Raw genomic sequence first — 18,807 nt, forward strand, 5'->3', positions numbered from 1 at the left:
GGACTCTCCACAAAACAAACAAACAAGCAAAAACTCCATTTGCTGGGAGCAGGGCATGAGGGAGATGGAAGGGGTTGGGGGAGTGTGAAGTCATCAAGCCCCAGCTTCAAGAAACTTGGGGATAAATTGGTGGTCATCTCCAGGGAGTACCTGGACCCAGGTCCCAGCCAGAGGGAGATAGAAGAATCATCTTGGCAGTGTTTCTCCTGGAGTGTTTCTCCTGCTTGCCAGTGAATCCCTGTGAAAAATCTGGGCCCGACCCTGATTCACCCACTTCCTCCCACCATCCCACCCCCGTCCCACAAAACTACATCCCACTCCTGGGTGAAGAGGGGAAGTCATGGGTCATGTGTGGTCACTGCTCTGGAAAGAGAGGAGGCAGTGACAATCCTGAAGTGGCTCTTTCCTGGCTCCTCAGGAGGGGTCATTCATTCATTCAATCATATTTATTGAGCGCTTACTGTGTGCAGAGCACTGTACTAAGCGCTTGGGAAATACACGTTGGCAACATATAGAGACGGTCCCTACCCAACAGTGGACTCACAGTCTAGGAGGGGGAGACAGAGAACAAAACAAAACATATTAACAAAATAAAATAAATATGTACAAGTAAAATAAATAGAGTATTAAATACGTAAAAACATATATGCATATATACAGGGTCGTGCCCACCAGGGACACTCCCAGAATGCCCTAATAGATAGCGTTTCGGCCTGGGAGTCAGAAAGAACTGGGTTCTAATCCCAGCTCTGCAATTTATCTGTTGTGTGACCTTGGGCAAATCAGTGCTTAGTACAGTACTCAACTTCTCTGTGCCTCAGTTACCTCATCTGTAAAATGGGGATTAAGATTGTGAGTCCCACGTGGGACAACCTGATAACCTTGCGTCTATCCCAGCACTTAGAACAGTGCTCGGCACATAGTAAGCGCTTAACAAAGGCCCTCATTATTATTGTTACAGTGCCTGGCACATGGTAAGCCCTTAACAAATACCACAATTCTTCTTCTTCTTCTTATCATTATTATTATTCCTCTCCTAGCCCCCAGTTGCCATCACCACTGCCCCTCGGGGGGACAGAGAGGAGGTGGAGGGAGGCTCCGAGAGGGGTTGGGTCAGTGGAGGGAGACGGAGAGACAACTGCAGGAAGGGTAGGAACAGGCTTCACCGGAATGTGCCGCCTCTGTTTTCCTGGATCCTCAGGTTGGGGGGTCGTGTTTGTGCCACCATCTGGGAGGGAGGCGGAGGGAGGCTCTGGGAAGGATGGTATCAGCGGAGGGGACAGAGAAGCAGCTGCAGGAGGGGTAGGAGACAGGATAACCAGAATGGCCCCCTCCCACTGTTCCAGCTCAACTCCCTTGTCGCTAATCTGATGACTAACATAGTTTCAACCACTTAGGTAATGGATGTGGTGGCAAGAAACCGCAGCAGGTTAACTTGCCATAGTTCCCAATGACACTAATCCTTTGTGGAACTACATATACTTTGCCTAGTTCCTGCCTCGGTGTACTTTTCCAATCTACCTTCTCTTACATATTCCTTACACATTCTCAAAACAGAGTGTTGGACTGTAATTCAATTTTAGGCACCTTAAAATGAAACTACCTTGGCGCATATATCTGACAGTGTGAGTGTCACTTTTTTCCTCAGGATGTGTCTTACTAGGGGCAGGTAATAATCTTGCTGATAGACTATGGGGGAGCTAATTTTTCAGGAGCCATGTTTTCCTGTAACTCTAGGTAGTATATTCAGGTTCTTTTAGATTCAGTAGTAGTTATTCAGATTTAGAAGCATGGGTTAAAATGAATAAAACCATTTTTTCCTCCTTTAGGTGGATTGCATTAGTATAATAAGAGATTATTTCTGGAGGAAATTCTAATGTTTTACATAACTCTGGATCAAGGCAATTTAATAGTTCAAAAAATATGGGTGAACAATAGGAGGGATGAAAGAATAATACTTTCTGGTTAAATGTCTATTGTGTTGTCTGTATTTATGCCTAAAAAGATTGTGAAAAATGAGGAGTCATTATTTTTCAAAAGTAAATTAAAGAGGCCCTGAATACTATTCCCTCCAAAATGGTTTTCTGTGTATGTGTCTGAAAGAGAGGAAAGGAAAGTGAATGACCTTGTTCCGGAATGAATCCAAGACATCTGTTTTCTGTTCAAGTACTTCAGATTCTGATATATTAAGCTTGCAGGTGTACTGAGACTGTCACCATCAGTCTTTTCTGGTATCTGGAGAAAAAGGCTTTTAATAAAAACTAACTTTCTTTGAATTGCTCACTAATATGGTAAGAGCACAGTAGACATATTTGTGCCATTTATAGATTTAGCCTTGTTTTAATTAACTATCTTGGATATTGGGCATTGCTTTTTGATTAAGTGCTAGTTTCCTGAAAATGAAAATCTACGCTTGGAAACTTTGTTCTCTTCTCGTGTTTTTCTCCCATGCCAATGTTTTGTTTTGTTTTTTCCTCCCATTGCATTGACTAACATTGAATATTAGAAGGCGTATAAACAAGTTAGACAGAAAGTGGCAAAAAATAGTATGCTTAATTACCATGTTTTTTGCTTGCCTATTAGATATCCCTATTTAGAGATACTTATCCTCACTTAGTCTATTACTGTGGCATATATACCAGTACTGTCAATGAAAAGTTTCAGCTTTCTGGTACCAAATGCATGTTATGCTACGGATCACCTATTGACTAAACAAAATGTTTGCGTTCATTTTATAATTGTAAATAAAATGAGGATCAAATTGTGAACAGTATTTGGTTCAAAGCCCAATTCATACTTCATTTTTTTACATCTATCAATTTTGTGATTAAATCTGAAAAAAAAATCTAGCTTTAATGGAGGCAAAAGAGAAGTCTGATCTGTGGTGACCCCACACTAAGCTGCCTTATTAGTGACTGTTTGTCATCTTGTGAACAACAACAAGGAAGAGACTCTCAGAGGCACTACCTGGGACAGGTGATTGCTGCCTGTGGAGGTGGAGCATGGAGGGAGGGGTGGCCTTCTCTCCCTGTTCTACCCAGTAACAGGCCTGGATCAATCAATGACTGTCAAGTAGAGCCCCAGCTGTGGTCGTTTTGAATCACGAGGAGGCATGTAAAGGGGATGGGTGGGGGGTATGTGGATAAAGACATGCAGAGAAGCAGCACAGAGGCAAGTAGGAGAGAGCAGCAGAAGGCTACAGCACTTGGTAGCAGAAAGAAGCATTGGCAGAATGGGCTCCTTAGACCACAGACTTGTATTGGACCTGTGGTGGGGTGGAGTGATAGTGTGTGTGTAAATAATAGTAATAGTGGTATGTGTTTGTTGTGCCTCAGTTACCTTATCTGCAAAATGGGGATTAAAACTGAGTCTCATGTGGGACAACCTGATCACCTTGTACCCCCCCCCAGTGCTTAGAACAGTGCTTCACACATAGTAAGTGCTTAACAAAATCACTATTATTATTATTATGTGTCACTCCCTTGCCCCTTGGTAAAACTAAGTTAAAAAAAAAAAACTTTCCCCAGTAACCTTGATGATCAGAGGTGTGGTTTGACTTTACTACCAATCATCGAGGCTTCACCGGTCCAGGAAGGTCCTGGTTGGTATGATCTGGTGGGGAAGGGGCTCACGACATGATCTACTACCAAAAAACAATTTATTGAGAGGGCAGTAAAGAATGCAACGTGAAGCATATGTTTTTGTGATTTTTCAGACAGGCTGGTGGTGGCACTCTCTACTCCCACCCCAGAACCTTGTAACAGCGGATGGCCTAAGATGGCTTTTCAGTTACCAGACTGTGAGGTTGAGCAGGGGGATTACTTCAGTGAGAAAACTATGAACCAGGCATTATGCAAATCTTGAGGAAACTGTGTTGCTGATGCCTCCAAAGAGGGTAAAGTCCAGCCCAGTTCCTGACTCTTACACCAATGCAAAGGGCTGATATGGGTATTGCCTGCACTGTAAAGCGATACCCAAACTTCTTTTGGAGATAGTCAAGGGACTGAAGGGAAGAGGAATCTGATAAGGTAATCCTCCCCTAAATAGACTACATTTCCTGGGAGGTGGAGCTTTCATCCTCCTAAACAGGAATCAGAAATAGTCAAGGCTCCTTCAGAGACTACACTTCCAGAAACCACTTTCCTGTATATCCTGCCTGCTCAGATGTTGTGAACAATCTATATAAAAAAAGTAAAGCATGGCATTCATTCATGTGGGACAACCTGATTGTTGCCATCTTGTACTTCCCAAGCGCTTAGTACAGTGCTATGCACACAGTAAGTGCTCAATAAATATGACTGATTGATTCATTCATTCATTCACCCTCTCTTCTTTTGCTTCCATTTTGATCTGGTCCCTGACAGGTGTCTGCTGGAAGCTCCTTTAGGGCAGGGATCATGTTTACCAACCCTTTGAAGTCTCTCAGTTCCACAAAGGATTAGTATCATTTTGACTTGTTGCCTGTCTATCAGGTGAAGTCCTTCAAGATGAGCAGATAAATGCCCCTTTATCTCAGTGCCCTATTCTTTGGGTAGGTGGTTTCATCTACATAGCTTCAGGTTTAGTGACAACGGGGTGGAGCTAGGGACTAAGGAAGTGGGACATTTGATGTTCCCTCACTCCTCCCCCTCCTGCAGCAGTCTCTCTGTCCCCATCCTGGGAGGCTTGGTAACCCAAAAAAACACAATGCAGAAGAATCAATGAATGAATTATATTTATTGAGCACTTACTGCATGTAGGGCACTGTACTCTGTAATATAACAGAGTTGGTAAACACATTCCCTACCCACCAGAGTGAGAAACTGAAATGGACGCCATTTCATTTTTCTTCCGGCTTCCTCTTCTCTGTCCCAGGAGCTGAGGATTGTGAATTTCGCACTAATAGTAGTAATAATAATAATATTGCTATTTGTTAAGTGCTTACTATGTGCCAAGCACTGTTCTAAGAACTGGGGTAGATACGAGGTACCACGTGAGGCTCACAGTCTTCTTAATCCCCATTTTACAGATGAGGGAACTGAGGCACAGTGAAGTTAAGTGACTTTCCCAAAGTCTCACAGCTGACAATTGGCAGAGCCGGGATTAGAACCCATGACCTCTGACTCCCAAGCCCGTGGTCTTACCACTAAGCCACACCACTTCTCTTAAGAAGCTGTGCTTCTTCAGAACAGCTGTGTGAGTGGGGACACAGTCTTCTAGACTGTGAGCCCACTGTTGGGTAGGGACTGTCTCTATATGTTGCCAACTTGTACTTCCCGAGCATTTAGTTCAGTGCTCTGCACACAGTAAGCACTCAATAAATACGATTGAATGAATGAATGAATGGGGAAGGATGTTGATTTTGATTTTTCAGAAATATTCTCTCTGTCCCTTTAATAATGGTAATTGTTAAGCACTTACTATGTGGCAAGCACTGTTTTAAGCGCTAGGGTAGATACAAGTTAATCAGGTTGGACACAGTCCGTGTCCCACATGGGGCTCACACTCTTCATTCATTCATTCAATTGTATTTATTGAGCGCTTACTGTGTGCAGGGCACTGTACTAAGTGCTTGGGAAGTACAAGTTGGCAACATATAGAGATGGTCCCTCCCCAACAGTGGGCTCACACTCTTAATCCCCATTTTACAGTTGAGGTTACTAAGGCCCCGATTTTCTTCCTGCTTCTCCTCTCTCACCATAGACTCCTTTCTCATGTCCTGTCTCCTGCCTCCAGCCGAATGAAGAGAAGGAGGACAATTTTGAGCTGGTAGAAAAGTCTGGGGTCCGTTATGACTGTACCATCTATGAAACTGTCCTAAGAGGAGAGGCAGCCAGAGCATCATTTCTGAAATGAAAATCTTCATTCTCTGCATGCCAGCCTCACCTCACGCTGAGAAGCAGCATGGCTCAGTGGAAAGAGCCAGGGCTTTAGAGTCAGAGGTCAGGGGTTCAAAGCCCAGCTTCACGAGTTGTCAGCTGTGTGACTTTGGGCAAGTCACTTCACTTCTCTGTGCCTGTTACCTCATCGTAAAATGGGGATTAAGACTGTGAGCCCCCCGTGGGACAACCTCATCACCTTGTAACCTCCCCAGTGCTTAGAACAGTGCTTTGCACATAGTGCTTTGCACATTTGCTTAATAAATGCCATTATTATTATTATAATTATTACCTCAGAGTCATACCTCAAGAATGGCTGGCCATCACAAATGACCAAGTGCCCACTGGCTTTTTAACCTGTACCACATTGATCAGTCAGGATCCCCGCATGCAAGGCTTCTGTTGTCCAGATGCATAGGAAATGCACATGTGCTTCATTTCTGTTCCCAAGACCCTCCTGAAGGAGGGACAAGCTTTGGTGAGGAGAAAACATGGATCCAGAAAGGTTAAGTGAAAGACTTAACACAGCTGGAAAGCACTGTAGAAGCGGGAGTGGACAGTTTCAAAAACTATGGACTATCTATCATCCCCTCCAGGCTTTTCTTCCTAGCCACCAAGCACAGGCTCCCCTGGCCCCCATCTGATAAGCTATAGCAGTTATGCACATGTTAATAATGGAAACTGGCCACATCAGATTGCATCTGGTAGATATTCCCACCAAATCAGCTCTGGCCTGCAGAAATCAATCAGAGGATGTGGCTCATTGGTGGGTTGTAAAATCCTTCCCTTCAACTGAATGGAGGAAGGTGAGACAGGGGCACCCAGGCACATCCATAATCCAATCAAATGCCCCATGTACAAGTAGGACCCCATCACATACCCCTTATTAGAATGTTCTGCACAGAGTGAGCATTCAGTCATAATAATAATAATTTTGGTATTTGTTAAGCGCTTACTATGTGCGATTGGTTGGTTGAGCGATCAGTACGGACAAACCAGCTGAAAAACAGAAAAAATGGCAACTCTACTCTCAACGCATCCCAACAGGTGCTTTCAGTACCTCCCAATTACCTGAGAAGGAGCACGGCCTCGGGGAAAGAGCATGGGCCTAAGAGTCAGAAAGCCTGGGTTCTAGTCCCAGCTCCTCCACTTGTATGCTCCGTGACCTTGGGGAAGTCACTAATCTTATCTGTGCCTCAGGTACCTCATCTGTAAAATGGGCATTAAAACTGTGAGCCCCAGGTGGGGCATGGATTGGGTCCAACTTGACAATCTTAGAACAGTGTTTGACACATAGTAAGCACTTAACAAATACCATCATCATTATTATTATCTTGTAGCTATATTTGAGAGACTTATAATCAGCACTTAACAAATACCGTTAAAAATGCAAATGCTTCAAACCCTCTATTTCTGCTTTGAGGGAGTAGAATTATTGAGAAGCAGCGTGGCTTAGTGGAAAGAGCATGAGCTTGGGAGTTAGAGGTAGTGGGTTCTAATCCTGGCTCTGCCGCTGATCACCTGGGTGACTTTGGGCAAGTCACTTAACTTCTCTGTGCCTCAGTTACCTCACCTGTAAAATGGGGATTGAAAATGGGGATTTATGACTGTGAGCCCCACGTGGGACACCCTGATTACCCTGTATCTACCCCAGCACTTAGAACAGTGCTTGGCACATAGTAAGTGCTTAACAAATACCACTATCATTATTATTATTATTATGGATTCTCATCCAAGACATGGTTGCGTGTAAATTTCCCAACAATGGGGAACCGGCATTAAGCATATCCTCCTGGTAAATCCGGAGGACTCAAAGCCATCACAAGGCTAGGGGATACTGAGCCCTTCACACTTTAGCAGCATACTCTTGAGGGTCTTTCAATTAGGGGCATACACGGGTGCTTAGGAAATAGAAAGATCACCAGAAACCAGCACAGGCCTGTTCCAAACAGTTTTCAATACCCTGTTTCAATTAGTGTAAAGGAGGATTCATCCCTTAAAACTTCTGTAGATTTGTGCCATTTCTTGTGGAAAAGAATATCACATCCTGAGATTAATAGTTGGCAACCCAAGCATACACCGAGCAAAATAAAAATGTTCCAAACATAATCCCAAGTGTTAAAAATCACCATGTACTTGTTTCTCTCCAATATCATCCACTCTACCTCTGCCAATTTTCATCCACCATCACCCCGCTGGGAATGCTATGAAGTCTAGTTTGATGAAAATCACAACATATTTCTTTGAGATAAACACTATAGAAGTTAAAATGCATAGCCATCACTTGAATAAATACAACTGTGACCTCAGAATGACAAGACGAAAGACACCTGTTTTGTTTTTTCTTTTTTTGGTAAATGGTGCAGTGGATTTGAGGCACATTGCTCTACATTTGGTTTCAAAGAAAGATCGGTTTCTCTGTGAGATATTCCCTGTCAACCAGGAATCAAATAAATGGCTTGCTTCACTGAAATCAGAGGAAAGACACTTTCGACATGCCTCTCGAACCCTCCCATTAGTTAGATTTGGCAGAGAGTGGTTGCCTTCTCCATTTAATCTTCTTTTTAACTATGTAAATCTGGTCAAAAAGCATAACTGGGCCCAAAAACAACAGTTAACATCTCCTTCTTATAAATGAACCACTAACAGTATGGGTACCCATTGGATTCGAACAGCCCGTTCCTGGGCAGTTATGTTTACTTTTCCAGTGAAAATACGACACATGGGAAGAATTTGTCCAGTTCAAACCAGCAGTGGCTCCTACTCACTCTGAGCCAGTCATAGATGCAGTTAGCAACCACCCTGGCTTTTGTGCCATTGACTCCGAGAACTTCAGTTTAAGAGCATTTCCATGCTTTAACTGTCCTCTGTCGTTTCCTACCATGGCCCACAATTGTCCCATCGGTCTGCTAAGTAGCTCTTGGACCAAAATCAATGCCCACCCCTTCTTGAGAACCTTCTAATTTCAAAATTACATTTCCCCCATATGGCAAGAAAGCCTTATGTATTTCAGAATCTTTGTGACCCTTTGAAGGCTTGGCTCCAGAACATCTTTCAGATATCTCTTTGCAACTGCACCATTATTGGTTGCTTCAACTTGAGGGCAAAAAGTCTGTAAATTTCAATTTACAGTTATAGTACCTAGCAATTTTTCAAGGGCCAAAGTTATCTGTTCTTAATAAGATATCAGTTTTCTCTATATTCTCCAACCAAGCTCCATTATCTCAGTAGATTGAATGAAACCCTATCTAGGCAACTCACCTTGTGGTAAAATACTTTCAGGAAAGGAAATACTGGAAAGCATGGCCTCTTAGAACATCATGTCTTCGGGAATATGAATTTCAAATTGTCAGTCACTTTACAGATAATTAAAATAATTAAAATGGATCGAGAGGAATGGTCTAATATCTGAAGATGTCTGTAAAGTAGGCCCATATTTTTCACATCCCACCACCTGCCATATTTCTAAATCCCCGCTTTATACTCTCGTCTCCTTAGTCCCACCAGTTAATGCCCATTTCTAATGGCATTATGAACATACTTCATATGTTGCCGATTTGTACTTCCCAAGCGCTCAGTGCAGTGCTCTGCACACAGTAAGCGCTCAATAGATAGGACTGAATGAATGAATTGAATGAATAATGCTGTTCCTTTGAAATGCACTTTCCAGAACCAGTTTAGTTCTGGAAAGCTTCCATTCCCACTCAGGCCTTAATCGCCCCTTCCCATCTAACCTGACAGGGTCATTCGTTTTAATGTTTTGGTAGTTCATATGGAATTCATTGTCTCAGGGAGTTGTGCAGGCCAAAGATTCCAGTGGAATCAAGGAGGATTTAGATACATTCAAGAGGGGCTCATAATGGGTTACTGAAGGTGAAGTGAGGGCTATATCAGGAAAAGTTAGGGATGCTAGATGGTGCATTCCTAAACATGAGGATGAACTGTCCTTCCAATCATCCGCCATGTCATTGTTGGGGACAACATAGATGGGTGAATGGATCATTGGTCCAACTTTACAATGTCATATCTCACTGTCTTATACTCAGTGTAACCCTCCCCCGGGAAAAGACTCCAGTAGCAGCTCTGTAGTCTTTAAAGAATCATTTTCCCATTAAACATCTCACCTTTTAATTGAAAACCCATGAGAACTCGCATGGACAAGTGTTCCTTTGCTACACAGACATGCTTCAGGTTGACTTGTCATGCTAGCCCAAAGCATTATCAATCATAGTGATTTGACATTAATGGCGTTGTTGTTCACAGTCAGTGTTACAGAGCACATCAATAGCAAAGCACTCTGTTGGAGAAGGAAAGCTGAAAGACAAGCAAAATAGCAGCAGGTATAGAAAGGAAGACCTATTAGGCTAGCAAATCCTTTTCCATCCTCTGCCAATGAAATCAGCCTGGTGATTCTTAGAGAAACAGCATTGTATAGTGGATAAGGCACGGGTTTGGGATTCAGAAGGTCATGGGTTCTAATCTCAGCTCCACCACCTGTCTGCTGTGTGACCTTGGGCAAGTCATTTCACTTCTCTGTGCCTCCGTTACCTCATGTGAAAAATGGGGATTAAGAGTGTGAGCCCAATCTGGAACAGGGACTATGTCCAACCTGATTAACTTGTATCTACCTCAGAGCTAAGAACAGTGCATGGCATTTAGTAAGTGCTTAACAAGTACCATAATTATTATTATTATTATGGTTCTGTTGCAAATGCTTCCAAACACTTTGGGATAGCATATAAGGAACAAAATTGCATATTTTCACATTTTCTCTTCCCATGATCCAGGAGCATTATGACTTGGCCTCTGATCATGTGAGAAAGAACTATAATGTTTAGAATGTCCAGTGTCGAATTTTTCACTTGTACTGGCCTCCTCCTAGCTGCCAGAGCAGATAGAGTCCAAGCGCTTAGTACAGTGCTCTGCCCACAGTAAGTGCTCAGTAAATACGATTGAATGGAGTACCAGCCAAACTCTACAATAATAATAATTGCTTGTTGTAGAATGAGAGTAATGAGGTGAGGTAGGAGGGGGCAAGGTGGTGGAGTGCTTTAAAGCCAATGGTGAGGAGTTTTTGTTTAATATGGAGGTGGATGGGCAACCACCAGAGTTTTTTGAGGAGGGGGCGTGACATGTCCTGAACGTTTTTCTAGAAAAAATGATCCGGGCAGCAGAGTGAAGTATGGACTAGAGTGGGACTAGACAGGAGGCTGATGCAGTAATCTGGGTGGGAAAGGATGAGTGATTGTATTAATGTGGTAGCATTTTACATTGTGTTTACCCCAGCTCTTAGCACAGAGCTTGGGCATATTAAGTGTTCAACAAATACCACAATTATTATTGCATCCCAAAGAGCCTTAACAGTAAGAATCAGTTAAAGGATAAATTATAATCACAAAGTGCTTCTTCAGTAATCATCATCATCAACCCAAAGTGCCTAATGAATACACTGATTTGGATACTGCGTCATTAGCCTATCTTTTATGGGGAATCATATCAATACTGAAAATCGAGTTTAAAGGGAGAGTCGAGCGTCCATGAATACCCCCACCTAACCATATTAAAGTAGGTCAAGTCGGAAGCTGAATGACGGTCAATTGAACTTAGTATTCTTCTATTCCAAGTCACTGCAGTAACACAGCACACAACTACTGCTGCTTTAAAAAATCAAAAGCAAATGTGGTTAATAATAATTGTTGGGTTTTTTTTTTCGGTCTACAAGTGTAATGCTTAAAATTCTTTGGAGAAATGAAAACTTCAAGCTTCCTCCACTTTCATAAGAAGTGTCAGTGGAAGTGTTAAAGCGCTCAGATTTAAATGTCCCAAAATAGCCACAACCATGAAGAGGCACAGTTTCTTAATTGGTGCCAGGTTTCATAAAATGAACTGCTAGAAAGAAGATTCATTTATTTTGTAATCTTGGTGATATATGGAGATAGCCATTAAGGCTTTTCTAAATGGACCTTATTTTTAGGGGTGATATAAAGAAGACTTCTCAGAAATACATAAACAGGATAGTTTCATGAAATAAAATACATTTTTCTAGAATCAAGAGAGGAACCTTTATCATGAGAAGCAGCATGGCTCAGTGGAAAGAGCACGGGCTTTGGAGTCAGGGGTCATGGGTTCAAATCCTGGCTCTGCCAATTGTCAGCTGTGTGACTTTGGGCAAGTCACTTAACTTCTCTGTGCCTCAGTTTCCTCATCTGTAAAATGGGAATTAAGACTGTGAGCCCCCCAGGGGACAACCTGATCCCCTCATATCCTCCCCGGCGCTTAGAACAGTGCTTTGCACATAGTAAACACTTAATAAATGCCATCATTATTATTATTATTATTTATGTTCCCATGTTGTAGCACTTTCAGACAAAAAATAAGCAAGTGCATCTATTTTAAAATCTGGCTCATTAAAACAATAAAGATTTCTGCAATTGGTATTATAGTGGTTACATCTTTGGAATGTCTCTGATATTGCCCTAGCCTTTAGTACACAATTTAAGCATATTGAACAATGTTACCACTATTTCTTTCCAAACGAATATGAAATCTTTTGATGGCACCCCCTCACTCATCCCATAAAATAAAAATAAAACATAAAAAAGCCATTTCATAAGGATCAGGTTAATGCTTCAGATTATGAGTCACTTGCCATGGCTGCCACTTTCTCCATCAAGACTTCCCTTAGCCTTTGAAAGCAATTGTCCAATGTAGCATAATTGACATTGATGAATGAGTGGAAAGAAATGTCACTGAGCTCTGATGGTTTAAACACTCTCAGAATGCATAATGAAAAGTACTTCTCCCACTAATCCAGGTGTTGTTTCTCTCTTAGCACTGCTAGCCCTTTCTGCTGCACACATATTCACATCATAGATGACTGATTTCTGCTTAGTTTGTAAATTCAGGAAAATAAGTTTTAAAAACTGCTAATATAATTGCAGTCATAACGAGAAAAAAAAGACAAAATTATTTATACAACGGCAGTTTGGATAATGGAAATCACATGGGGATGGAAACCATGAACATAAGGGCACAGGAAATATCATGCTTTGCCGGACATTGGTCCTTCTATTCTAGTTGTCCGTTTCCAGCAATGGCACCAAATCCTTTGAAGAACAGAATGATAACTGCCCTCTTCGGTACCCATCCTCATAATTAGAGATTGCCCCCTAATAACCAAAATCTTTCCCTCTAAATACTCATTATTAACTTATTTTCTACTAATTGATGAAAAACCTTTCTTCTCCATCTGAACTGCTACAAAGTTAATCCAAGCACTTATCCTATCCGGCCTTCATTACTGTATACTCCTCTTTGTTGACGTCCCTGTCTCCTGTCTCTCTCCACTTCAGTCTATTCTTCACTCTGCTTCCCCTGTCATTTTTGTACAAAAACATTCAGTCCATCTTTCCCCACTCCTCAAGAACTTCCAATGGTTGCCCATCCACCTCCATATCAAACAGAAACTCCATAGCGCCGGCTTTACAGCAGTCCATCACCTTGCCCTCTCCTTCTTTACTTCGCGGCTTTCCTACTACAACCCAGCCCCCACACCTTATTCTTCTAATGGCAACCTACTCTCTGTACCTCCATCTCATCTATTTTGCTGCCGATCTTTCCCTCACGTCCTGCCTTTGGCCTGCAATGCCCTCCCTCTTCATATCCAACATACGACCACTCTCCCCACTTTCAAAGTCTTATTTAAAGCACATCTCCAAGAGGCTATTCTGAATAAGTCCTCATTTCCTCTTCTCCCTCTCTCTTCTGCATCACCCTCACACTTGGAGAAGCAGCATGGTTCAGTGGAAAGAGCCCGGGCTTTGGAGTCAGAGGTCATGGGTTTGAATCCCGGCTCCACCAATTGTCAGCTGTGTGACTTTGGGCAAGTCACTTAACTTCTCTGTGCCTCAGTTCCCTCAACTGTAAAATGGGGATTAAGATTGTAAGCCCCTCTGTGGGACAACCTGATCACCTAGTAACCTCCCCAGTGCTTAGAGTGGTGCTTTGCACATGTAAGCGCTTAATAAATGCCATTATTATTATTGTTTGCACACTTTGTTCAACCCTACGGATATATGATACCTATGGATATATGATACCTTCCCTCAGCCTCACAGCACTCATGTATATATCAATAATTCATTTATTTATATTAATGCCTGCCTCTCCTTCTAGACTGTGAGCTCACTGTGAGCAGGGAACATGTCTACCAACTCTGTTGGATTGTACTCTCCCAAACACTTAGAACAGTGCTGTACACACATTAAGCATTCAATAAACTAGATCGATTGATTGCAGAGCACTGTAATAAGCACTTGGGAGAGTACAATACAACAGAGTTGGCATAAATATTCCCTGCTCACAAAGAGCTTGCAATCTAGAGAAATGACACCTGATAATATAGTAGAGGTCTGCTGTTATTAATTCCAACTAGGCTCTATGGTGTTTCCAGTAACAATGTATGAATCTGAAAGCTGGACAGTGAAAAAACAGGATAGGAAGAACGTTGATTCTTTTGAAATGTGGTGTTGGAGGAGGCTTTTGCGAATACCAGGGACTGCCCAAAAAACAAACAAATGGATTTTGGAGCAAATTAAACCAAAGTGATCTTTGGGAGGCCAAATGACTTGACTTAGATTAACATATTTTGGACACGTAATCAGGAGGACTAATTTTCTGGAGAAGACACTAATGCTAGGAAAAGTCCAGAGAAAATGTAGAAGAGGCAGACTAGCAGCTAGATGGATAGAGACCATAACAACGATAACAGAAGAACCATTAGAAAGGTTGTGGATTATGGCAGAGGACAGGAGTTCTGGAGAAAGTATATCCATGGAATCGCTATGAATCGGAAATGGCTCGACAACACTTAATTATAATAATGTCATTATCTAATACCAAGTTGAAATAGGGTCCTGTCACACTACTTAAATCTGTCAAAATATGTAAAAGGTTGTGGAGGAGAGGAAATGGAGGTGTTTAAACTAAAGTAAACTTTGCAGCGTTATCCCAAATCATGAGTAAGAAAAACCAGCCTTAAAATTAATTTGTGCTATTGCCAAAGAATCCGAGGAGAAGAGTTATACCAGGGGATGATTGTATCTGAAAAGTTTCACACGTAGTGCAGAATGAGCCCACAGGGGTTTCACACCAAATTCTGTGGAATTGAATGACTATTTGCCTCCCTTGAAATGAACTTATTACTGCACTTGAAATTCTCTTTTCCTACTAGCATGCAGCTACGATTTCCATTTAGTAGAGCAACTCTGCTGATAGGTAGAGTATTATTCCTTTGATTATTCATCTGAAAGTCAAATGAATGATGGGGCTAAGTCACTCAGTGCTATTGGATGCAGGATTTCCGAAACAGTGAGATCTAGGTGAATTTGTTCAAATTACAACAACCCAAAAATTGCCTTTATTTTTTGAAGTGATCTCATATATCATGACCTTCAAAGGATGCAGAAGAAAAAGGAAAAGTGGTTGCAGGTTTTTTTCCTTGGTTTGTCATTTAGTTTCATTGTGTCTGCTCTACTGTGGAAGAAATGAAGATCCTTCATATTTTACATTGAAGCAATTTTCCATTACATTTTCAGTTTCAATTAAAGAAAAAAAAAAGGGAAAGGAAAAATATCCTGCCGAGTTCCCTGTAGGGAGCTCTGCACATCTTTTCCCATTTACTTCCTAATCACACAAAATGGAGGCCCATAGCTGTCATCTTTACTTTGTAATCATGTGCCAAATACAAGGCTGTGATTCAGTTCTAGTTGGAATATTTTCCATTATTCGCCTTATTTAATAAACTGTCACTTGAAAGAGGGCCTGATAAGCTTTCTCACAATGAATCAAAGAAATGTTCTGCCGTCTCCCTTTATTATGCACGCTACATTTGAAACTAATGAAGCATAACCTCTGAGCTGATATTTTTATAGATGAAAGAGACATCATGTCACATATTCTATTTATTTCATCAGCTTCTCATAGCCAACACAAAACACAGTGATTGCCTTGCACTTCATCTCTGACAGATGATGGGCATTTTGCTGATGTCTTGGCTAATAATTTCCAACCATATGCATATTTTAGTTACAAACTATGAATGAAAGTACAAGAAAGAATGGATTGCATCATCACAGTACAATTAATTAAGAACTGTTGTGGGAATAGTCCTGACTAATCCATTTTACACAGTTGGATATGTTTTTTCTCATCCATAGCCAATGTTGTCTAGAAAGTTATGTTTTGCAGAAATCTGGCATCAAGCTTTTTTTTTCCCCCATGGGAATTTTATTATCAGGGAAAAAAATCCAGATAATCAGTTCAGATAGAACTGCAAAATCTTCCCGGCAAGCATGCACTGTTTTAGTTATTTAAGGACATCAAAAAGAATAATACACCACTAAAGAAATGTGTTCATTACCCTGTTATGAGACCAATAGTTTTGGTTAAGGGGGAAATCACTTTAGTTCTATAGGAAATAAATAGCGAGTCCTACTTGTCGAGACAATTAATGTATTTTTAAACCCCAAATCACGGTATATATTTATAAAGTGACTTATAGTAGCTTTTCCTTTTGCATCATAAAAATGCACAATCTGCTTTTGACAAATGCCAAAACACATGCACAGCTCTATAGGTGGAGTTTTAAGGGGAAAAAATATAAACAAAATAGTCATTTTCTTATAGTAGTAGTATGGTAGGGATGGATTCAAAAGGTTAACAGAAACTCTAATAAGGCATAAGGTTTGGGGTGCGTAACAGTAGAATTGCCTTTTAGTTTGAAGATGTTACTGCCAATAGTTAGATTGCGCCCATGAGTGTTAAGGTCTTTGAGAGAGAATCTCTTGTACCCTCTGTCTATGAAATAACACATAACCCTAAAGGTGCAGTATGCTAAGTGACATAATTTATGTGGTTCAGGAACATAGGAGTCAATCCCAGAGATCTATGTGTGTCCCTCTTCTCAAACAAATTTGATATAACTAACTCAAGCTTCTTAAATTGATTCTGATTACTCAAGGGACAATGAAAGTAAGGAATGTGCTCTGCACATAGTAAGCGCTCAATAAATACGATTGATTGAATATGTTTGTAAATGTATATGATAGTGCCTTGATTTTCTTATAGCACTTTTATTCCCCAAATGCCTTCATTTTTGTCTTCACAACAATCCTGTGAGGTAGGGAAAGGTGGTAATATTTCTCATATTACAAATGAGGAAGCTGAAGCCTAGAGAGTTAAGTGACTTTCCCAAAGACACACAGCAGGCCCGTGGCAGAACTGGGGCTAGAACTCTTGTGCCATTTTCAGCTGATCATAATCTCTGGAACTTGAAGTGGGAGAGGCAGGGCTAAAGCAAAGAAAGGAAGGAAAATATAGATTCAGAGAGGCAGAAACATAGTATGATGAAGAGGTAAATAATAATAATTTGGGTATTTTTTAAGTACCTACTGTGTGCCAGGCTCTGTACTAAGCACAGGGGTATGTATCAATTTATCAGATTGGGCACAGTCTCTGTCCCACATGGTGCTCACAATCTCAATCCCCATTCTACAGAAGAGGTAACTAAGGCACAGGAAGCGAAATGGCTTGCCCAGTGTCACATAGCAGACAAGTAGTGGAGCTGGGATTAGAACCCATGACCTTCCTACTCCCAGGTCTGTGCTCAACAATGTCGCATACACACATATATACACACACTGACACACACAGACCCAGAGTAAGAGAAAAGTCACAGACACTCACAGGCAAAGTGTTGTGACATATATGAACATGGAATGGAAAAAGAAGGGGGGCAGGGATGACAGGTACACCTACATATATGCACAGACAGTCACACCTCCCCCGCAGCCATACATGAACACGTGCACAGACTCAAACAAAGAATTACTCTCTACCAAAGCTGCCACTGTTGCTTTGGAACTGCCACAATCCCAGCCAGTTTGGGGGACTTTAAGTAGGTCTTGCTGGCCAGTTTTTGGGTGGTGGGGGAGGAGATTGAAATTTATGCCAGTTCCATGTAAGAGTGGTTGTCTGAGCAAATTAATAAGGCCAAAGTAGCATAAAAAGCTACACAACTATAAGTTCTTCTATAAAAGATGTGTGCGAAAGAAAATGGGAAAACAGTTTAAAAGAGAAACTTGAACCAAATGCCCATCTCCCTGAGACAGCCGTACCTAATTCTCAGATTTGTCCTGGTGGAGAACATGTAGGGGCTTTGGAAGAAGTAAATTAGTTCTGTGCTATCACAGTTGCCTCAGCCTTGGATTATCCCATGAATAGACTGAGCGAGCTGCAATGCAGAAGGGCTGGATCAGCACAAACGCTTTGGGATTGGGAGTCGTGGCAATAAAGGAGCACACAAAGCGAAGCCATAATCAATGATCTTTTATTAGCTTGGCCTCCACCCTCGTAGCAACAGTGCTCTGATGAGGTAGCTCCAACCCATGCTACCAGCTATGAAGAAGTCTAGAAAGCCAACAAGTACTAATATAACCTCCTCATGCACAAAGACCCCAACAAAGCTGAATGTCCACAAGCAAATTATAAATGGAAAATTTTAGATTACTAGAGAAGTATGATATAATCTTTAATTTCATAATCGACTTTCCATCGTTTTGACTTATTGCTTAGCCCCTTTCCCTAATGAAACTTTTATATGTTCAATTAGAAAACAGAAACTGAATTATTCGGAATACAATTATATCTCGATCCAGAGGTATTGAAAAGATACTAGATAGTGAGATTTTTTATCCCATGGAGATCTCACCATGAAATCACATGGTGTTTTAAGGCTTCTTGCATACCAGAACAATTAACTGTAAAACCGATCTACTGTAAATTCACTCTATGCAGCTTCTTTTTAGTGTTATCTTGAATTCATTCAATCGTATTTATTGAGTGCTTACTGTGTGCAGAGCACTGTAATAAGTGCTTGGGAGAGTATGAT

The sequence above is a fragment of the Tachyglossus aculeatus genome, chromosome X4, assembly GCF_015852505.1.
Source record: "Tachyglossus aculeatus isolate mTacAcu1 chromosome X4, mTacAcu1.pri, whole genome shotgun sequence".
Lineage (NCBI taxonomy): Eukaryota > Metazoa > Chordata > Mammalia > Monotremata > Tachyglossidae > Tachyglossus > Tachyglossus aculeatus.